Genomic DNA, 24,413 nt, shown 5'->3' with positions numbered 1-24,413 from the left:
GATCTGCTGACAGTGCCAACACAGGTCCATCGCACTGGAGTGATGTTAGATAGATCCTTGGAGGGGGGAACAGGGTGGTCGGGGACTGTGCGGTGTGGGGTGGCGGGGGTGTTGAGCTGATGGACAGAGCCTCGTCTCACAGGAATCTTGAGATGATGAAGGTCTTCCTGATCCTCCTTGCATGTCAAACCCTTGCCGCCACCTGGCCTCGATCCTCTGGGTCCTGCTCGGGCTCATCCACCTGCCCCTCCTGGTCCTCCTAGTCCTCAGACAAGGCCACCTGTTCCTCCTCCTCCTCCTCATCCAGCATGCTGCCCCACAGCTGTGCCAGATTGTGGAAGGCACAGCAGACCACCACAAAGTGGGAGGCCCTCTGGAGGTTTTACTGTTGAGCACCACCAGAGTGGCCCAGGCAGCAGAGCCGCATTTTGAGCAGCCCGATGCACCGCTCAATGACAGCTCAGGTGGCAGCATGGGCCTCACTATATTGGATCTCCGTCTTGGTCTCAGGCCTCTGCCATGTCCTCAGTGGGTACACCTTGTCCTCCACAAGCTAACCCATTATCCTGGGGTGATCCTCAAAGACACCGAGGATCTCTGAGTGTCCCAGGGTGTAGCTGCCATGAAATCTCCCAGGAAATCATGCACACACGTGCATGATCCTGAGGTAGTTGTCACCCATAATCTGAACATTCAGGGAGTGGAACCTTTTCCTGTTAATAAAGGGTACTCCCTGATTCCCCCGGTGCTCGCAGGGTGCAATGCATGCTATTGATGACCCCTGGACTTGGAGCATCCCAGTAATGGCAGCGAATCTTGATGGATCTGGTCCAGATTGTAGGTGATGCAGTCAGATGTCCGGGCATACAGAGAATCTGTCACCTCCCGGATGCATCTGTGGGCTGAAGATTCGATATGCCATACAGGTCCCCGCTCGTGCCCCTGAATGAACTAGTGGCATAGAAGTTTAGAGATGCAGTGAACTTCATGGCCACTGGGAGCGGGTGTTCTCCTCCTCCACGGGGTGCCATGTCTTAGAGGATGTGGCACAGGTGCCGCACTGTTTCCCTGTTGAGATGCAGTCTTCTGTGACATATGATGTTAGTCAGCTCATTGAAAGACCAACGACTCCTGTATATCCTGGCATATTGTTGGACTCCCTTCTGGCCTACTTCTCAGCCTGATGGGAGGCTGGGTCATGAGAGTGTGCGGCAAGCCCCTGCACATGTGGTGTCATGTCCAGCCTGCGTTGGCGTTGGTCTTGCTCTCTTCTTCGGTGTTTGCCCGCCTCAGCGTCAATCAGTAAAATTAGAGCAACATTCACATAATCAACACCAACAATTGTTATTGCTTCTGGAGGGATTTGGAGGCAGACAGAGATCGACAATCTATTAGGTCTTCCACCCCAGGACCCTCATATCTCCCAAGCTTCCCCCAACCTTACCATGATTGTCCTGCTTTCTCTCAGGGTGCCATCCAGCGAGCCAGTTGTGCTGGCAAACGTCTATCTGCACACTCACTCCCAGCCAGATCAGGAAACCCTAGACCCCAGACATCTGCCAGCAACATTAGGGAAGCCGTGCCCAGCTTTCCTCCACTCATTCAGACATTTACACTTTAGTCGTGGGAGGGTCTTCAGTGGTGCAGCCCTGCTCTTTAATGTTTGACTTTTGGCAGTGCCTCTAGGTGCTGATGTTCCTAGAGTACAGGCACACTGTTCAGGCATCAAAGGTTGCAGGACTCTTGTTCCTTTGAGGAGGCATTTGAAAATTTAGGAGCGTGAGGTTCTTTCACAACTATCAAGGCTAATCCTTCCTTTGTGATAGCCTTCTGCCGTGAAGCTGAAGGCTGCTCACAGTCAAAGGGGGTGAAATTGACTTTCATGTGAAAAGCCGCAGCTCTGTCCGGGGAGAGTTTGGGAGGACAGACAGGCTTTGGCTATTGTGCGACTCCACAATCTTTAAAGATGTGGTTGATGTTTGTAAGCATTGTGGTCAGAGCACTTGAAGGGAGATGAATGAAGCAAGGCCAACAACTGTGTTTATGGAAGCTGTCAATCACAGCCCACTAGGGGAAATGAGTGAATGGCTTGCAGCTAAAGGATCTGAGGGGTTTAATACAGCTCACTGTTTTTTTCTTTCTAAGAATGGGAATGTGGTGCTTCCTCTGTCTGAGCCAGCAGCTGTGTGCTCAGGTCAGTGTTACAACAGTATTTTTTTTCACTGCCCTTGTCTAGATTGCTCTCAAACTTCTAGTCAGGGGCCTTTAGCTAGAGCATCCCTGGGATGTCCCTTTATAGTTAGGGGGTCTCAGTGAGGGGTTCCCTTTAGTTAGGAGGTCTCTGGGAGAGGATCCCTTTAGTTAGGAGGTCTCTGGGGAGGTCCTTTAGTTAGGGGTCACTGTGGGAGGGTTCCTTTAATTAGAGGGTGTCTGTGGACTGGTCCCTTTAGCTAGGGGGTCTCTGGGGTCCCTTTAGTTTGGTGGTCTCTGTGGGGGATGCCTTTAGTTAAGGAGTCTCTGGGGGTAGTTCCCCTATTCAGGCGGTCTCTGTGGAAGGTCCCTTTTTTAGATGGTCTCTGGGGGTGATTCTGTGGGGGATCTCCCTATCTAGGGGGTCTCTGTAGGGGTCCCTCTATCCAGGGCTCTCCCTATCTATGGGGTCTCTGAGGTTGTATCCCATTTTAGGAGGGGCTCTGCGGGGGGCAGTGGGGTGGGTCTGGTAGGGGAGAGGTAGGCAGGTTGTTCATTGTGGGGGTGAGGGTGGGTCTTGGGTAGACGTTGGGGGCAACTCCCTTACAGGGTTACCCATTTGGCCCACTTGGCCCACGGCGAGGTCCACCATGTCAGGGCCACGCTAGTAAATACCAGTAGTGATATGTGCCCACGTGATTCCCGGCCCAGAGGACTGGCGAATAGCGAGGGCCTGGGGACTGTGGTGCCAGGTCCGCAAAGTGGTTGCAAATGGGTCATTAGGACCCTTTTGCATCCATTAGCATCCTTCTGCTGGCATATGGGCACAACCTCTAATCCTGCCGCCAGTGGGGGCTAGGCTGGAGCATTGCGGTCGGGTCGGCATCCAATTGGTTGCCAGCATCGCGGGGCAGAGAATCCAGCCCAATATAATATAATGGCAGAATTCTGAAGTGGGTGCAGGAGCAGAGGGATCTGGGTGTAAATGTGCATGATTCATTGAAGGTGGTAGAGCAGCTTACGAGTGTGGTTGATAAATTCAAAGCTTTACTAATCGGGGATATGTCCAGATTTCTGTCACCAGGTTGTGTGTTCAGAGATTGGAGAGTTCCCTACTCAGCATATCTGACCTGTAAAAAGTTCACCCACAACGAAGTTTGGTCATTCGTGGCCGTGGGGGGGGGGGGGGGGGGGTGGTTGTTGGAAGTCAGTCATCTTAGCTCAAGGACATCACTGCAAGAGTTCCTCGGGGTAATATACTGAACCCAACCATCTTCAACTGCTTCAATAATAACCTTCTTTCCATCATAACGTCAGAAGTGGGGCGATTTGCTGATGATTGCACAATGTTCAGTACCATTCAGGACGCATCAGACAATGAAGCATTCTATGCCCAAATGCATCTGGGCAATAACCATTCTTGGGCTGAGAAGTGGCAAGTAATATCTGTGCCATACAAGTGCCAGGCAATGACAATCTCCAACAAGAGACAATCACATCATCAGGCTTTGACATTCAATGGCATTACCATCGCTGAATCACCTGCGATCAACATCCTGGAGATTACCATTGACCAGGGACTGAACCGGACTAGCCATAAACACACTGTGACTGCAAGAGCAGGTCAGAAACTAGGAATCTTGCCACGAGTAACTCACCTTCTGACTCCACAAAGCCTGTCCACCATCTACAAGGCACAAGTCAGGAGTGTGATGGAATAATCTCCATTTGCCTGGTTGCATGAAGCCTGGGTGCAGATACATAGGAATTATGCAGAGGAAATCATGCTTGATATATCTATTGGAATTCCTCAAGGATGTAACTATTAGAGTTGTTGAGGGGAAGCCAGTGGATGTGATATATTTGGACTTTCTGAAGGCTTTTGACAAAGATCTGCATAAGAGATTAGGGTGTAAAATTAAAATGCATGGGATTAGACAGCTGGAGAGTTATTTGACAGCTGGACAGTTCTTTGACAGCTGAACAATTAATTGACAACTGGACAGCCATTTAACAGTTTCTTAACAGTTGCATAGTTCTTTGACTGCTTGACAATGCCAAAAGGTTTGTGTGGAAAAGTGCATAATCATGTTTACTTAACAATCCTGGGATGGTGGGACTGCCCTTTGAGGAGAGATTGTATTAGAATTGTATCCACTGGAGTTCAGATCTCATAGAAACCTATAAACTTCGAACAAGACTGGACAGGGTAGATGCAGGAAGGATGTTCCTGCTGGTGGATGTGTCCAGACCAGGTGTCACAGTCTGAGGATACAGGGTAGGCCATTTAAGACAGAGATGAGGAGAAATTTCTTCACCCAGAGTGTGGTGTGCCTGTGGAATTTGTTACCACAGTAAGTAGCTGAGGCCAAACATTGTATGTTTTCAAGAAGCAGTTAGATATAGCACTGAGAGACAAGGGGACCATAGGATATGGGGAAAGCTGGATTAGGCTATTGAATTGGATAATCAGCCATGACCATAATGAATGGCAGAGCAGGCTCGAAGGGCCAAATGGCCTCCTCCTGCTCCTAGTTTCTATGTTTCAATGGAACACCACCAACTGGAAGATGTCCTCCAAGCTACTCTCCATCATGACTTGGAAAGATATCACCATTCCGTCACTGTTTGTGGGTAAATATCCTAGAATTCCATCCCTAACAGCATTGTGGGTATAACTACACTGCATGGACTGCAGAATTTCAAGAAAACAGTTCACCGCCAACTTTTCAAGGGCAATTAGGGGGGGCAAAAAATGTTGACCTATCCAATGAAGCCCGTATCTCATGAACAAAGGTTTCAAAAATCATGCTAACAGATGCCACCATTTTCTGCCCATTGCCCTTATCCCTCCTTGCCAACTCACCTATTATCCTTGGACACTTCCTTGACAACTTTGACATTTCCTTGACAGCCTTGATAACTGGACCACTCTTGATTACTCCTTTGACAGCTGGATAGTTCTTTGACAGTTGGACCATTCTTTGACAGTGGGATAGTTCTTTAACAGTTATTTGACAGCTGGAGAGTTATTTGACAGCTGGACAGTTCTTTGACAGCTGAACAGTTCATTGACAACTGGACAGCCATTTAACAGTTTCTTAACAGTTGCACAGCTCTTTGACTGCTTGACAATGCCAAGGAGTTTGTGTGGAAAAAGTGCATAATCATGTTTACTTAACAATCCCAAAGATACCTTGCTTTTCTGAAAGTTGTCATTTGGTCGTACAGAAATTGAGTATTGCTGGAAAAAGAGACATGCTATCAATGCTTTTCATTTTGCACTCATCAGGACAGCTACTCAAGATAGACCAACACTAAAGGGAATCTCAATTTATACTTCATCAAAGGAGAGTGCTGATTGGTTGGCAAGTAATCTATGATTTAAGGGGCATCGCCATGAAGAATATATGAAAGAATAGTTTACTGCCAAGCTTTTGTTCAAATTCAAACCAGGAAACTCAACCCTGATTGGTTAAGGCATTACCAAGGGGAATGAATCAAGGAATGGCAGTCTGCCAAGGTTTTGTTTCGTTAGAAAAGGAGCAATGCATGGACATGTTCCTTCTGTCTGCAAATCTCAGGACCATATGAGAATATATATGTCTTCTAGCATTTTTAATTGCGCTACACTACAAGCCTGACTGAGCCTGACAATCCAAAGATGTGCAAGTTAGCTGGATTGGCCCAGCAAAACCTCCCCTTTATTGTCCAAAGATGTGCAGGTTAGGGTGGGGAAGTGGGCCTGGGTGGGGTGCTCTTTCAGAGGTTCGGTGCAGACTCTATGGGTCGATTGGCCTCCTTCTGCAATGTAGGGAGTCTATGGATTCTGTAATCTTACATTAGTTTTCAGTGTAATTCTTAACACACTCCGGATTGTTGTCCAATCACAGAACATAGGAAATAGAAGCAGAAGTAGGCATTTCAGCCCTTCGAACCTGCTCCGCCATTCAATCAGATCATGGCTGATCGCATCCTGGTCTCAAATCCACCTCCCTACCTGTTCCCCGTATCCCTTTAACCCTTTTATATCTGATATAAAGCTATCTCCTTCTTGAAACCATCGTTAATGTCGGACAAGCACAGGTTGGTTGGGTATGGTCAATACTTTGCCTGTTTCAAACAGTTGAAGGGATGTACTGTTTGATACGATCCCCCAGTCAATTGAATGCACAATCTACATACCTGGCATCACACCTGCACTGAAATTCATATGTGTGGTAGGCAGAATGTCTTTCATGGCTTGATGGCAGCATCCTATCAATGGCGAATACCACTGGTGTTGCTATTGCATAGTAACAGCATGCAACAGCTGGCTTCATCTGTTGCTCAAATGTCTGAGCCACATTACCCTTCAAGGTAATCTGAGGTAGATGAGCACTTTTCAGAGCCAGAAGTGGTGACCTTCGACCCTATCATGAGTTTGCGTGATATGCAGTGAGTAATTGTCTGATCAGGGTAGCCATTTTCCCGCAAGATAGCTTTTACGTACATTATTTCATCAAGCTTACACGGTGAGCAAATGGCTTGGGACCTATTTACGTGGTTGTCAATAAGGCTAATTTTATAGCACGCGGCACTGTAGGCATGTCAAAATGTACACTGACCACTGAAGGTAGGTTTGTGGTAGACTTGAGTAGAGAATCCATTTCTCAACTAGCGTGTTGAGGAAATGGAGCTCATTTGACTGCTCCATTTCAAGGCTGAATTTGAGTACTGGGTGGAGTCCATTAAGGTGTGCAAGGAAGTTCTGACTTGAAATTTTGATGCATCCTCTTCTAGCTATTAACTGGAAGTTCAAATTTATTTTCAAAAATTGCTGGTCTCTCTGGAGCGCATAACAGCTTTCATACAAAAGTTGATAAGCAGGTGGAAGTGAATAATATAATACTTCCAAATTTGCAGATGGCACAATGCAAGATGGGAGGGTGAGCTGTGAGGAGGACACAGAGATGCTTCAGTGTGATTTGTACAAATGCATGGCAAATGCAGTATAATTTGGATAAATGTAGGGATATCCATTTTGGTAGCAAAAACAGGAAGGCAGATTATTATCTGAATGGCTATAGATTGGGAGAGGGGAACGTACGACGAGACTCGGGTCTCCTTGTACACCAGTTGCAGGTGCAGCAGGTGATAAAGAATGGTGTGTTAGCTTCCATCGTGAGAGTATTCGAGTACAGGAGCAGGAATGTCTCACTGCAATTATTCAAGGCCTTGGTGAGACCACGCCTGGAATATTGTGTGCAGTTTTGGTCTCCTTATCTGAAGGAGGATATTGTTGCTAAAAGGGAGTGCAGAGGTTTACCAGACTGATTCCTGGATGGCAGGACTGAAATATGGGGAGAGATTGAGTCAATTAGGATTATATTTGCTGGGGTTTAAAAGAATGAGGGGCGATTTCATAGAAACCTATAAAATTCTAACAGGACTCGACAGGGTAAATGCAGAAAAGATGTTCACGAAGGTGGGTGGAGTCCAGAACAAGGGGTCACAGTAAGGATATGGGTAAACCATTTACAACTGAGATGAAGAGAAATTTCTTCACCCAGAGAGGGTCAGCCTGTGGAATTCACTACCACAGAAAAAGGTTGAGGCCAAAAATATAGTATGTTTTCAAGAAGGAGTTAGATATAGCTCTTTGGGTGAAAGTGTTCAAAGGATATGGGGGAGGGGGGCAGAACAGATTGGATGATCAGCCATGATCATAATGAATGGCGGAGCAGGCTTGAAGGGCTGAATGGACTCTTCCTACTTCTATTTTCTATGTTTCTAGAATGGAATGCTGCCAATTTATCATATTTGCAGCTTGTGATACTCAAGGACTAGTTTGAAAATAGTCTCTTGAAGTTTATTTTCGTACTTCACATACTGAACAAGGAATTTCTTTGCTGCCATTTTTTCTCAATAATTCTGTACTAACGTCATTTCCTAATTGGACTTAGCTCTATCCAGTGTTAATAAACGTTGTGGATCCTACATTTACTTCAGGTTCTTACAAATATGTAATATTCATTGTTATTTATATCTGAGTATTATTCAAGGGTATAATATTTTCACCCTTTCTATAATTATACCCAAATGACAGTTGGCCTTCTTTCACTGAATATATCTTAAAAAATTAAACATGCAAATAAAAGCATTATTCCCTACTTTGTACACATATGCAACTGTTTGCTAATATCAGGAAAAAGTCACACAAATAGTCAATTTTATTGTTGCTGAAACTATAGCCAAAATGGCCACTGTTATGATTGGAATGAACCTGCGATGCCAGCACTGGTGAACTGCTTCAAAAGCCCACTTCCAAACTGCAGGTGTCAACAATAGATGACTATAATTAGTCGATTTTCAGAGAAAAGGACGAATAAGAGGCGCGTTTTGAAACTAATTGGTAATGCTTGATGAATGTGTGTCAATGAGATAGTTCATGAAGTTGCTACTTGTAAAATGAGCTCAGAGCTTTGTTTAATGCTGCCATGTGCTTTTTATTATTGACAACATATGGTGTATCAGTTTTATCGATGAGGAAACACATTTAAGTGTAAGGAAATTGTTCCTCAGATTTCACTAAAGTATCTCTGCACATTTCACAAATAAATCTCAGCCGGAAAAGGCAGGATGGTGAAGCTTCTTGGAGATCCAACACACTGGGCCACAAACGCGTCAGCTGCAAATCAGATGTAAATCCCCAGGTAGTGCGTTTACCATCTTATTTATGTTATCATACAAAGATCAATGGACGTCAGGCATTTCCCCATAGGGGTGGGGAGAACATCAAGAGGAGAATTATTCTAGATTGTTCATGCATGCCTCTTAGAGGTCAGATATGGCACTGTACTGACAGATGTCTGGAAGCAGATTCTCATTGCAGTTGAAGAAGTTATTCAATATATAAATTCTTTGCGGAGTGGGAATTGAGTGGATGAGGAGAAAGGTTTTATAAAATGAAAATGGCTTTGCAAATATTAATACCTTTCAGCCAAATTTAACGAATGTCTCTGCAGAGTTTTACTGGCACTAGTTACCTGCCAGACACAATGCCTAGGGAAGAACAACACACTTTAAAACCTGCCCTGTGAGCTGTAATTTAATAAAGCTTGTTTCAATTAATTTTTGACTCACTTAGAGACTGTCAATTTAGATCTAGTCAGTAGCTAAGGCACTTTAGGGTAACACTGTACAATGATTTTGATGGAATATGAAACCAGAATAAGAATAAATTCAAACTGAAGATGGTTGGAATATCCCCTTCCTGCGATAAGATCCATGACTGGAGCACAAACCCGGAGTGCCCCCCATCAATGTGCTGGACAGGCCGTTACATGCAATTGTCTGCTGCCCGCCTCATTAAGTATGCATATGCACGGCTCACAGTGAATTTCATGTGGGATAAGCAGGCAGTAACATACCCGCCATCATGTCTGGGCACCATACTTAAAGGGCATCACAGTCAGTGATTGAACAATTCAAAACTTCAAAACTCCAAGGTAATCTCGAGAAGGCACCAAGCACTGGCACCATACTTCAGCGATGCCTCTCTGGAGCGCCTCCTCCATGCCTGAAGGACAGGATTGATGTTCACTTTCCCAGGGTCAAGAGCAGGAGGCCCAACAGGCTCACCACAGCAGCCTGGGAGGAGGTCATCAGGCTGGGCAGTGCCAGTGGGGTGCAGAGGAGGAGCACCCTGCAGTGCAGAAAACAGATGACTGATTTAATTTGCACTGCCAGGGAAGGGAACCTTCTACTGTCTATAATGCCTCATCATTTTCTGAATCTAGCATGGGATGTGGGCATCAATGGCAAAGCCAGCATCTGTGTTGCACATCCTTGACAGCCTTTGAGAAGGTGCTGGGGTGCTGCCTCATTGACACACTACTGCCCATGTGGTCTACTGATGGGGTTTCTGACCCAGTCACACTGAAGGCACAGCCATTGAGAGAATGAGGGCTTTGGAGTAGAGGGCAACTTGCAGATGCTACTGATCCCATGCCCCTGTTGCCCTTGCTCTTTTAACTACTAGACTTTGTTGGTCTGGAGGGAGTTGCTGAAATAGCCTTGAGGATTAGGTAAGTGAAGCATTAGGCGGACACTCCTGTGAATTCTACCCAGGATACTACGAGGGGATCCATGCATTCGGAGTCACCTCTTCAGCTCCAGCGACTGTGACCACCAAAGGTGCCACCCCACCAGAGCAGGAGACCCAAGAAGACTGGGGCCTTGAGAAGTCAAACCTCCAGCCTGTCAAAGTCCTCACTGAAAAGAGGCATAGTAGCCAGCAGAGTTCCTCCACCTCTGCTGCAGACACCTAGAGGTGATGGTGGGGTGTGAAAAATTAAGAAGCGGATGACACAAAGATTGGCCGGGTGGGGTAACAGTGAGGGTGAGTGTCTTGGGTTACAGGAAGATATATAAGGGTTGGTCAAATGTACAGAAAAATGGCTGATGGAATTTAACCCTGAGAAGTGTGAGGTGATACACTTTGTAAGGAGTAATTTGACAAGAAAGTATTCAATGAATGGCATGACATTGGGAATTTCTGAGGGACAACGGGACCTAAGTGTTTTTGTCCATAGATCTCTGAAGGCAAAAGGGTAGATTAATAGGGTGGTGAGAAAGGTTTATACGATACTTGTCTTTATCAATCGAGGCTGAGATTACAAAAGCAGGGAGGTCATGTTACGAGTTGTATAGAACTTTGGTGAGGCCACAGCTGGAGTACTGTGTGCAATTCTGGTCGCCACATTATAGGAAGGATGAGATTGCACTGGATAGGGTACAGAGGTGATTCACCAGGATGTTGCCTGGGATGAAACATTTAAATTATGAAGCGAGGTTGGATATACTCGAGTTGTTTTCGCTAAAGCAGAGAAGACTGAGGGGCGATCTGATTGAGGTGTACAAGATTATGAGGGGATTAGGTAGGCAGGTCAGGTGTTTTTGATGCATCGGTGCAGACTCAATGGGCTGAAGGACCTTTTCTGCACTGAATTATTCTGTGATTCTGTGGTTAAGTTAACATCGGTGTCATGAGTGTACAAGCATTGTATAGTTTTATTGGGCAGACGCATACACCGTGGTCCCGCCACCCTCCCTGGATTACGGAGTCCAGCCAGGAATGGTTAGCATCTGCCTGGCCGCCAAAGCCCTGGCGCACACACTGAGGCTGCATGAGCAGGAGCTGCTCGGGGCTGTCCCTGCAGAACAGGGGCCCGCCCCAGAGGAGCAGGGGCCAGCCGGTGATGATGGAGAGCCGGCCGCCCAACAGGCCGAGGAGGAGGTGGGAAGGCACCACTGCATCAGGCACCATGTAGGCCGGCTGCGCCTGCCGTACGAGGACCCGCTGGACCAAGCGTGTCGCCGATGACTGTGGCTGAGCAGGGAGACCGTGCGGCGTGGCTGAGCAGGGGGACCGTGGGGCATCCCTGCCAAATGATGGCGCACCTGGAACTGCAGGTGTATGGGGGAGGATACCACTCCCGGTGGCCATCAAGGTGACTGCCGCCCAGAATTCTTACGCCATGGGGTCCTTCCAGGTGCCGAGTGGGGATCTGTCCAGGATCTCACAGGCCATGCACTAGATGCCCTATATGTCCGGAAGGCACAGTATATCACCTTCATATATGGACCGAACCCACCAGGTTGTCCGGGCAGTGGGATTCACCACCATTGCAGGCATGCCCCAGATCCAGAGGGTGATCGATAGGATTATGGTAAACCACTGTTGCACCTGTGTTAGGTGATGTAAGGTAGGACCTGTTCTACAAGTTCGCCGGTAGTCCCTGCCTGCTGGCTCCGCCCAGTAGGCAGAGTATAAATATGCGGGTCCTCCATTCAGCAGCCATTTCGCCAGCTGCTGTGGGAGGCCACACATCTTAGAGCAATAAAGCCTCAGTTGTATCCAACTCTAGTCTTTGTTCAATTGATCGTGCATCAAGGACGCACATCCCCCACGAGCACTGCCGCATGAGGGGGTGCCCTTCATCAACTGGAAGGGATTCCACTCCCTGAATGTGCAGTTGGTGTGCGACCACCAGATACACATCGTGCACATTTGCACCCGCTATCCAGGCAGCATGCACGATGCCTTTGTACTGGCAACTCGACGGTTCGCGACACCTTTGAGGCACCCCCCCAGGGTTAGGGGTTGGCTCTTGGGCAACAGGTGCTATCTGCTGCAGTTGTAGCTGATGATGCCTATCCAGAGGCCCCAGACCAACGTGGAAAGCCGTGAGAATGATACCCATCCAGGGGTATCATCAAGCGGTGCATCAGCGTGCTAAAGGTGCAATTCAAGTTCTCTGGAGGTGCCCTCCAATACAGCCCTAGGAGGGTCTTCCATATCATGGTGGCCTGCTGCGTTCTCCACATCTCCCAGCAGATGGGGGACATGCTGGAGGAAGAGGTGGAGGAACGCCGTGCCTCGTCCAATGAGGAGGATGTGAAGGAGGGCCAGGATGAGCAGGACATTGACCCGGCAGGCATAGAAGGCCGCACGACATGTGCACCAAGACCGCTGTGCATGGGACAACCTGATCACCTCCAAGTTCCCTGATGAGGCGGCCTGGCTACCGGCAGATCATGACGACCTGCTCTGCAATGAGCTCTGGTATTCCGCATCGTCTGACAAAGTCTGATTCCTGCCCCGGTGTCACATACTACTGTCCGACCGGGTGATCCTTGCATGTGTGCGAGCCATAGGACCAACAGGCTTTCTGCGGGGGGCCATGGACGCGGCCTGCTGCGTAACCTGCCCTGTGCTCTGAGTCCCCTTTGGCAGCCGTCCTCTGGAGTTACCGGGCCTGGTTGGGTCCGGCAGTCTCCCGGGTGTGGTTTTATAATAATAATAATTATTATTATTATTGTCACAAGTAAGCTTACATTAACACTGCAATGAGGTTAGTGTGAAAAGACCCTAGTCATCACATTCCGGCGCCTGTTCAGGTACACAAAGGGATAGTTCAGAATGTCCAAATTACCTAATAGCACGCCTTTTGGGACTTGTGGGAGGAAACCGGAGCACCGCGCAGACACAGGGAGAATGTGCAGAGTCCGCGCAGACAGTGACCCAAGCCGGGAATCGAACCTGGGACCCTGGAGCTGTGAAGCAACAGTGTTAGCCACTGTGCTACCATGCCGCCCAAAATATAACAGTGCTCACGGCCTCTGCCACCTGCATCCAGGCCCGGGTCGACGGGTAGCACACTCCTTCCCACCCCGGGAAAAGGGTGTTCCGCCTCTCCTCCATGGCATCCGGCAGTATCTTGAACATTGCATCTGAGAACCTCAGGCCATTCTTTGTGGTGCCATTTTGTTGGCCAGAATGAGTGTGCTGGGGGTGGAGTGCTTGTATGCAACTCCAGTTTGTCAGGCTCTCCAGTGCCAATCCTGACACCAGCAAATCCATCACCAACGTGAGTTCAATTGCACTAATTCCACGTGGCGTGCGTGCTGGCCCAGGTGCATGTCCTGATAGTTCTGTGCCCGGCGTTGCCATTGGGACCATGGAACAATTGCCATTCATTCCCAGCGTCAGCACTTAGTCTCTCAAACGCAGAATTCGGCCCATCACCTTTGTAAATATATTAATCGTTTCACTTTAGAGAACCACAGAATCTCTACAGTGCAGAAGGAGGCCATTCGGCCCATCGAGTCTGCATCGACTCTTGGAAAGAGTACCCTGCTTAGACCCACACCCCGACCCTATCCCCGTAACTCCACCTAATCTTTTGGACCCTAAGGGCAATTGATCATGGCCAATCCACCTAACCTGCACATCTTTGGACCACGGGAGGACACCGGAGCACCCGGAGGAAACCCACGCAGACACGGGGAGAAAGTGGAAATTCCACACAGTCACCTGAGGCCGGAATTGAACCCGGGTTCATGGTGTTGTGAGGCAGCAGTGCAAACCACTAAGCCACGGTGCTACCCCTTCACCGAGGTCTCCTGAGATTTTCTTGCTGCTGCTTGTGTTATTGGCTGTGCGCCACCCGTTACCACATTCTGGGAAGGGGGAAACCACGGCTGTGTCTATGTCCCCCTGAATCAAGCCTGTGTATCGAGCCATCATTTTTTGCCAAGGCTCATACAAGCCAGGTGAGAAAAGACTCACACTCACACTGTTCCCCTTCTCTCCACTGCCCTCTAGACCCGATAAGGAGACCTTTGCCTTGTCAGGATAGCAGCATTCTCTTCATTTGCCCAGTTGAGTTGACCTTCAGCTCTACCTACATGATGACCCTTCTCCCACATCACACTTTTTCTGCTGGATACCGAGGCCATTGACATCCCGATTTGCCTTTGACAGCATCCAAGACCATGTATCCTCCTCCTGCAACCGACCCCATACCCCCATCATCATCGGTCACCACCCTCTCCCAAACCCGCAGTGCGACCTTCACCCTCATATTGGTTACCATTGAACCACACCATCACCCTCCAGCCCATCACCATTAACCTTTAAATTCCTTCCCTCACCGCTGATCCCATGCTTGTCACAGTCCCCGTGCCCACCCTGATCCATGTTAAAATTCTTATCCCTATGACCGCCCACCACAAGAACTATTCCCGCCAGACTGGACCCTCACCCTCCTTTCCTACTGCAATTCCACTGCCCTCGCTCAAAGCGGTACCTTCCCGCAATCAGTACTCTCTGTTGCCCAATAGGAATCCAACATTGACAGCATTGAAACCTTCCTCTGAATAACTCCTCACTGTCACCAACCCCGCCCCCTCCAAGCCTCCCTGATCAACACCTCACGGCCCGGCCGGGATTCTCCCTTCCGGGGACTAAATCCCCACCCCGGTGGGAAAACCGGCGACAACGACTCCGGCGTCAACGGGCCCTCACCTGTCTCGAGGGGGGCTAGGTGGTCACCGGAGGGGTTGGCGCCGCTCCAGCCAGCGCATGTGCGGAACGGCCATCGGGACCTCGCGCATGCGCAGACCGGCCTTCGTATTTTGGCGCATGTGCAGGGGGTTCTCTTCTCCGTGCCGGCCCCTGTAGGGCTCCGGTGACCACCTTGGCATGCCCCAAGGAAGAAGTGCCCCCACGAAACATATCGATGGGCCCCGATCGCGGGCCAGGCTACCGTGGGGGCCCCCCCGGGATCGGATCCCCGCGCGCCCACGCCGACTTACCTGCCAGGTCCCGCCATGTGTGAAAATGTGTAACCCACGCCGGCGGGACTGGCAAAATACGGACGGCCGCTCGGCCCATTGGGGCCCGGAGAATCACCAGTGTGGCGTGAGTCCCCCGCGTCGGGGCGAGATTCGCGCCACCCCCCCGGGATTCTCCGACCCGGGCCGGTTACCCACAGCCATCATCCCGGATTGTGTTCCAACAATCGGACCAGCGTGAATTGCCACTGGCGGAGAAGAAGATCTGTAGATTAGGCAGATTGGCAATGCTAAGTTACCCCTTTATATTCAAAGATTTGTTGGTTAGGTGGATGGACCATGGACTATGCATGGGATACGAGTATAGAACATAGAACATACAGTGCAGAAGGAGGCCATTCGGCCCATCGAGTCTGCACCGACCCACATAAACCCTCACTTCCACCCTATCCCCGTAACCCAATAACCCCTCCTAACCTTTTTAGACTTTAAGGGCAATTTAGTATGGCTAATCCACCTAACTTGCACGTCTTTGGACTGTGGGAGGAAACTGGAGAACCCGGAGGAAACCCACGCAGACACGTGGAGAACGTGCCGCAAGGAAGGCTTTTCCCCAGGGTAGAGGGGTCAATTACTAGGGGGCATAGGTTTAAGGTGAGAGGGGCAAAGTTTAGAGTAGATGTACGAGGCAAGTTTTTTACGCAGAGGGTAGTGGGTGCCTGGAACTCACTACCGGAGGAGGTAGTGGAGGCAGGGACGATAGGGACATTTAAGGGGCATCTTGACAAATATATGAATAGGATGGGAATAGAAGGATACGGACCCAGGAAGTGTAGAAGATTGTAGTTTAGTCGGGCAGTATGGTCGGCACGGGCTTGGAGGGCCGAAGGGCCTGTTCCTGTGCTGTACATTTCTTTGTTCTTTGTTCTTTGTCCGCACAGATAGTGACCTAGTGGGGAATCGAACCTGTGACCCTGGTGCTGTGAAGCCACAGTGCTATCCACTTGTGCTACCGTGCTGCCTACTTCTAGATTGGGGGAATGGGCCTAGCTATATTGCTCTTTCGGAGGGTCGCTTCAGACTCGATGGGCCGAATAGCCTCCTTCTGCACTGTAGGGATTCAATGGATTCTATCGGAGAAATGCCGCAAGGAATGATTCCTGTCTGTTGGTGTTTTAATTCGCATGCATGAGATGCAAATTCGGATCCCAATGAGCTTCATCGGGAAAGATGACCTGCAATTAGCCTGTCATGACATTCGGGACTGCAAGTTCCCGCCGTTAATTCTATCCTCACAAACCTGATTTTCTTCCGTCCCAGCATATTCTCTGCCCCCCGCCCATCATGAACCCCACCACTTGCCTACGACTAGGTAGATGGTGAGTGGAATTTAACAAATATAGCCCAAGCGTTCCATTATCCCAAAACTAGAGAGACTATTGTCAACATACCTCACCTAACTTGAAACCTGCTGGCAGTCCAATTTAACTGCCAGTTTTCTCATTGAACTGGCATATACCTATTCAAAGACAATAGAAATGTTGCTTATATTGAACCATTTTGAGATCGATTTCCTCTGTGTGTATAATAATTATGTGTAACAAAACAGATTATCATTCATTGTAAATTTAGTTACAATTTTGTTGCATAGTACACAAAGGAAGTTATTCCCCTGCCGTTAGATCGTAAAGCGATTTGGTTCATATACAGTCAAGGTGATTGCATTTTGGCCACTCCCTTTTTGCATTAATCAAACAGGAAAAACAGGATTTATGGCCCACATATGATTAACATCCACATTGTGTCCCAATTATAGTGGGAAAGCTGACTGTAGAAATGTTTCATGGGAGAGAGAGAATGAAATTAGACACTATTGTCTTTCAAATGATTGTTTTACTTTTAAACTTCTCATTTTTCTTAAAACTGTTGATAGTGAAAGGGTGGACATCAGTAAGTTGGACTTACAAATAACTCAGGAAACAGCAGGACCAGCATGCACCGCCAAATTACTCTTCTAGATTTTCATCAGCAATGTTACATCTGAAAGTTGAAACCGTCTCCTTTGGTGTGTCAGGTATTAATTACTACCGCATTTTTTACGCGGCGGCACGCTAGTTAGCACTGCTACCTCACAGCGCCAGGGACCCGGATTCAATTCCAGCCTTGGGTTACTATCTCTGTGGAGTTTGCACATTCTCCCCGTGTCTGCGTGGGTTTTCTCCGAGTGCTCCGGATTCCTCCCTCACTCCAAAAATATGCAGGTTAGGTGGATTGGCCATTCTAAATTGCCCCTTAGTGTCCAAAAAGATGTGTAGGTTAGATTAAGGGGTTAATGGAATAAGGCGGGGAGTGAGCTTGGATGAAGTACTCGATGGAGTACTCAGTAGTCAGGACATGCACTTGAGCCAGCACGCACGCCACGTGCAATTAGTGCAATTCAACTCATGCTGGTGACGGATTCACTGGTGTCAGGATTGGCACTGGAGAGCCTGACAAACTGGAGTTGCATATAAGCACTCCACCCCCAACACACTCATTCTAGCCAACAAAATGGCATCACAAAGTACAAAATGAAGTACACACTCAAGTACTCAGTGCAGACTCGATGGGCCGAATGGCCTCCTTCTGCCTGCAGGGATTCCATGATTCTATGATTTAAAAACTGAGCTTCATTGAGAATGTACTTATTGAAAGACCCATTAGCTTTTATAAATGACACAAACTCACCTCTTTGATATTAAGTACCTATAATCGAGCGATGAGACATTATCAGATATGTTAGATTTGCAATGCAGCATCCATAACATTGCTCTTTTTCTCTCTTCGAGGGCCATGACGGATTTGGTTTGAGGAGCCATTATGAAAGAAAGCAAAGACAACTTGGTGTATTCAAAAGCACATCTGGTTAGCTAAAACTTTGGTGCCAGGCATTTTAATTCAGCTGGAATATTCGTAAAATAAACTGTGTCTGAGTTCCACTATTGTCATTTAGTATTAGCCTCTGTGACCCTTCAGCTGTTAAATTTGGCTCCAAACATTTGCAACTTTATTTACAGCAGTTCCCTGCCATTTTCTACTAATTTTCTTCACTTTGCTGTGTGCCTAAAAATTTGGTTTAAATTTTACGGTCATTTTTTTTCTCCTGCTTACAGCTGTAACCTGGAAGCAGAATAATCACCCTCGCTCATTTCAACAAACATGACTTTAAGAAGCCAAGAATACGAGGGTTGTTTTATCTCGTCAGTTCTGCAAAGCTACAGAAGACAGTCGCAAACTTAACACTATAAAAATAAACCAGTCCACTTTGGGAGTAAAAGCATTGTCAGAACGTGTATTGCAAATGAAAGTTATAGGACAGCGGAGGCTTTAGCTGAACCATCGTTGAATTCCCATGAAATTTGTAAATATTTCTTTCATTTGTTCTCCATCTCCAATTAGTTGCGGTCAGGCTGATCAAAGGCCAAAGGGACCAGTTGCATGTGAACCAGCATCCCTCATCATGACATCCGCAAAGCAGAATGAAATATGAAATATCAAGTTTCCACGGATGTATGAACTTGTAAAAATCTGAAAGAATAGCAGGTTTTTCACACTGAGTAATGTGAAACATTTGGTGGAGATGGTAGGGCTCAGAAGAGGAAAAGCGAGGTCCAGGTCTACCCTGCAGTAAAAGGGAAGCAGGCAGAAGTTAAACCAACAGCTATTGCCACTCCTCTTGAGATAAACTTTATTAAGATTTCTCCCTCACTGTATCAAAAAGAACTCCCAGAGGGGTAACTGCCGCAACTTCATTAAGGTGGCAAACCTTTCAATGGAAAAACAAAACATATCGTTTTGTTTCTTTGTTTTTCCTAATTTGTTCAAAGGATTTCAACTGTGAATGCATTAAAGGGAGATCTACTTTTGTTGCAAACTGTGTCCACAGAGACAGGTGCTGCGAATAATTAGTCAAGTAGGCCAAAGCCTACAGCCCTTAGAAACAGCCTACGTAAATAAATAACCTCAAGTGAAACCAGAAGGATACATCACACAGAATCTTACAGGCATGTAACACAAGCCTGGACTCCTTTATCTCTTTTGCAGACTGCTTTTCAGGAGTGCGAAGTGTCATCAGGGAAAGGGCTTTGTGAGCAATGCTGTGTTTTTAATTGCTTCCTATGTCTTTCCCAGCTGTCACTCTTTTAAGTGGGGTCAGAGACTGGCACTGAGCATGTTTAAGGTACTCGCAAAGCTTCTTAGTCTTGCTGGAAGTGCCAATGCTTTATTTCAACACTAGTTTGTTTGCGGAACTGCCTGCTGGAGTGATTCTGCAATGCTGGTGTTGCTCCCACTGCTGTATAAAACGCCACATTCATAATATGAAGTGGTTCCTACAACAGTGGGTTCATGCAATAAACAAACATATAAGGCTTGAACATGCAGTTGTTTGTGGCTATTTAAGCTACTTTACTGGCATGTCAGCCAAACATTAGGGTCACTTCCAATGGTAAGGCCGCCTTTGCAGATTTTTTTCTATCGAGAAGCACATTTCAGTGCATGAAAGGCCACACGATGGGCTGGATTTCACTGGGCCTTATAATCTCCACCTTCCTGACTAAAACAGCCCGCCCATCAAAAGGTTGACTGCTCCACAACCATTTTAAGCTGGAAGCAGCATTCAATGCCCATCTGGAGCAGAAGTTCTCCAGTCAACTCTAGTCCCAGCAGTGGCAAATTCGAGTGGAGGACACTGCTGGAACACAGGGCGACCCTTGTTGTGTTGGGTGCTCTGCTACACAGACGAACCAACACGTTTGCAGATGGTACAACTCTGTTTTATTACTAACAATAACAACGTCTGTAAACTTGTAACTGTGGTTCGTTCATTACCCTTTAACCTGCGGACCCAGCCCTAACACTATCTTGGACAGGCACTCAGCACATGGTGAATGTCTGAGTGGCTTGCTGTGAGCTCTGTGCCCTGAGCTGTCTCCTGCTGGAATGAGCGGGAACTGTGGTGTTCCCCGTTTTATTGTGCGTGTGCGCTTGCTTGTGATTGGCTGTGATGTTGCGTGTGTGTTGATTGGTCCGTTGATCTGTCCATCAGTGTGTATGTGTGTTTGCACCATGATGTTTATCTGAATATCATGACATCCCCCCTTTTTTTACAAAAATATGTGCCTATGTGTTAATAAATATAGATGTGTACTGAGCGCAGCTGAATGTGTGTGTGCAATATCTACAACATGTACATGAGGCTAAACTATATACATAGGAAGGTGTTAGGTGCAACATAGCAACGAGGTTGTACCATAAACAAAACAAGTGTAAACATCAAGCATCAAAACGAACTCCTGTAACGACAAAAAGAGAAATGTATTAACATTGTGGCATAAAACTTTAGTGAGTCCAATGTTCAAACAGGCTCATGAGTCCAGCCGAGTACGTGGGCGATGAATTCGGGTTGACCACCTCAAGGGTGGGTCAGGATCCACCAGCTGAGGAATGGGCATGGTGGCAGGAAGCTCCACGAAGTCGACATCAGGAACAACAGGAGGGCGTGGCACCGGTGTATGATCACGTAACGAGCGCGGAAACAGGCGAAGAGCCCGGCGATTGCGCCAGCGAATGGAGCCATCAGGTATGCGAACCAGGAACGAGCGGGGAGCCACGCGTCGGAGAACTTCGGCAGTTGCCGACCAGCCACCCTCTGGTAGGTGGATGTGGACATTGTCTCCAGGCGCCAAGGCAGGAACATCAGTTACCCGAGTGTCATGTGCCACCTTCTGCTGAGCACGCTGCTGTTGCATCCTTTGCAGTACTGGAGCATAGTCGGGTGTAGGAACAAGAATGGATGGCACAGTGGTCCTGAGGGCGCGACCCATCAATAGCTGGGCTGGTGAGAGGCCAGTGGCTAGTGGGGCCGAGCGATAGGCCAGCAGGGCTAAACAGAAGTCAGATCCGGCATCAGCAGCTTAGCAGAGGAGCCGCTTGACGATATGAACGCCCTTTTCCGCCTTGCTATTGGACTGGGGATGCAGAGGGCTGGACGTCATGTGTGTGAAGCCATACGAAGCAGCAAAAGAAGACCATTTTTGGCTTGCAAAACAGGGCCCATTGTCCGACATGACAGTAAGCGGAATGCCATGGCAAGCGAAGGTGTCTTTGCATGCCCTGATGACAGCGGACGATGTCAAATCATGCAGGCGTATGACCTTTAGATAATTCGAAAAGTAATCTATGATGATGACGTAGTCCCTGCCAAACGCATGAAAAAGGTCCACACCCACCTTCGCCCAGGGGGATGTCACCAACTCATGGGGCTGAAGCGTCTCAGGGGGCTGCGCCAGCTGAAACCTTTGGCAGGCGGAGCAGTTGACCACCATGTTGGCAATGTCGTCGCTGATGCCCAGCCAGTAGACAGCTTCTCGGGCCCTCCGCCTGCACTTCTCAACCTCAAGATGGCCTTCGTGCAGTTGTTCGAGGACCAGCCTGTGCATGCTGTGTGGAATCACAATCCGGTCCAACTTTAGGAGGACACCGTCAATGACGGCCAAGTCGTCCCGGACATTGTAGAATTGTGGGCACTGTCCTTTGAGCCACCCTCCCGTCATGTGGCGCATCACATGTTGTAGAAGGGGGTCAGCCGCAGTCTCCCGGCGAATACAGGCCAGACTTGAATCACTAGCTGGCAGATTGGCCGATGTGAAGGCCACATGCGCTTCGACCTGACAGATGAACCCCTCCGAATCGGGCGGTGTGCTCACTGCTCTGGATAGGGCATCCGCGATGATGAGGTCCTTTCCCGGGGTGTAGACCAGTTGGAAGTCGTACCTCCGGAGCTTGAGGAGAATGCACTGGAGGCGAGGGGTCATCTCATTCAGGTCCTTTTGTATGATGCTGACCAGGGGACGATGGTCGGTTTCTACGGTGAACTGAGGGAGACCATACACGTAGTCGTGGAACTTATCTATGCCGGTGAACAAACCCAGGCATTCCTTCTCGATCTGCGCATAGCGCTGTTCTGTGTGGGTCATGGCCCGCGAGGCATAGGCGACCGGGGCCCATGATGCAGTGTCATCCCGTTGCAGGAGTACTGCCCCAATGCCGGACTGGCTGGCATCAGTCGAGATCTTCGTATCTCGAGAGGTGTCGAAGAACGCCAATACCGGGGCTGTGGTGAGCTTAATTTTGAGCTCTTCCCATTCCTTCTGGTGTGCGGGCAGCCACTGGAACTCCGTGATCTTCTTCACTAGGTGGCGAAGAGCCGTTGTGTGGGAGGCAAGGTTGAGAATGAACTTCCCCAGGAAGTTGACCGTCCCGAGAAAGCGTAGCACTGCCTTCTTGTCTGCCGGCTGCGGCATGGCTGTAATGGCGCTCACTTTGTCTGCATCCGGACGCACTCCTGACCGGGATATGTGGTCCCCCAGAAACTTTAGCTCCGTTTGGCCAAAAGGACACTTGGCTCGGTTGAGGCGCAGGCCGTGTTCTCGTATCCGAGCAAAGACGCGCTGGAGACGACTGATGTGCTCCTGTGGTGTGGTGGACCAGATGGTGACGTCGTCAACATAGATGCGCACCCCTTCGATGTCCTCCATCATCTGTTCCATGATTCTGTGAAATACCTCGGATGCCGAGATGATGCCAAACGGCATTCTGTTGTAGCAGTACCTGCTGAAAGGAGTGTTGAAGGTGCAGAGCTTCCTGCTGGACTGATCCAGTTGAATCTGCCAAAAACCCTTCGAGGCATTAAGCTTTGTAAAAATTTTAGCCCGGGCCATTTAGCTCGTGATCTCTTCCCGTTTGGGTACGGGGTAGTGTTCCCTCATGATGTTGTTGTTTAGGTCTTTCGGGTCGATGCAGATCCGGAGTTCGCCAGAGGACTTTTTAACGCACACCATGGAGCTGATCCATGGCGAGGGCTCCGTGACCCGGGATAGCACCCCTTGGTCCTGGAGATCCTGCAGCTGCTGCTTGAGGCGGTTTTTGAGTGGTGCTGGGACTCTACGAGGTGCATGAATGACCGGGGTGGCTTCTGGTTTGAGCCGTATTCTGTAAGTGTAGGGTAGTGTGCCCATGCCCTCAAATGCCTCCTGGTTGTGGGCGAGGAGCGAGTGGAGCTGTGCCCTAAAATCTGCATCCGGGAAATCTGACATGCCTTCTGGAGACAGAGCGTGCACCCGCTGAATGAGGTGGAGAACCTTGCACGCCTGTGCGCCTAGCAGGGAGTCCTTCGATGATCCAACTATCTCAAAGGACAGTGGGGCTGTGTATGCATTGTGTGTCACCTGGAGCTGGCAGAATCCATGGCCGGGATAACGTTTTCTTTGTAGTCGACCATCTTACAACGGGATGGCCGAATCGGTGGTCTGACCTTCAAGGCGTAGAAGGCTGACCATGCTATTAGGTTGGCAGAGGTACCAGTGTCTAAACGGAATGTGATTGGTGATCAGTTGACCGTCAGGGTGGCACACCATTCATCACCCGGATTGACACTGTTTACTGGCATCAGCTGGTGGGTCCTGCTTGGGGACATCCGGTTCCTGTCAATGACTGCAACACGGAAGGCTACCCGGTCGTCTGTATCACCGATTTGTATATCGTCAGGGTATGACTCGGTGTATGGAGGCTAAATGGTCCGCACGTCCCTGCGAGGCTGGCGGAATTGGGGAGCATTGGCAGGTTGAGCTGCTCGACAGCAGGCAGCGTAGTGGCCCATCTTGCCACAGCGGAGGCATTGTCGGTTCCTTGCTGGACATTGCCGCTTTAAGTGTGCGGATCCACAGTTGCCGCACGTCGTGACGTCATGGCGTTCGTTGCGCTATCGTGCATGCGCAGTTCGGTCCTGCGTAGAGCGCGCCTGCGCGTCACGTCCCTCTGCGTCGACATCTCTTTTGGCGCGAACAAGCGCGGGAGGCCGCGGAAAGCACGCGAAATGGCCGCCCTCGACCGGGACTGGGCCCGCTCGGCCTCGTAGGACCTCTGCCTTGTCGATTCGGCCGCGTAGGACCCCTGCCATGCTGATTCGGCCGCCTGGAAATTGGGAGTAGCGGCTGGTCGCGTTTTCATGGAGGACGCAGGCTTCGATGGCGGTGGCTAGGGTGAGGCTTTTAATTTTGAGG

The sequence above is a fragment of the Scyliorhinus torazame genome, chromosome 9 (genome assembly GCF_047496885.1).
Source record: "Scyliorhinus torazame isolate Kashiwa2021f chromosome 9, sScyTor2.1, whole genome shotgun sequence".
Classification (NCBI taxonomy): Eukaryota; Metazoa; Chordata; class Chondrichthyes; order Carcharhiniformes; family Scyliorhinidae; genus Scyliorhinus; species Scyliorhinus torazame.
Note: the sequence above shows the minus strand (reverse complement) of the source record.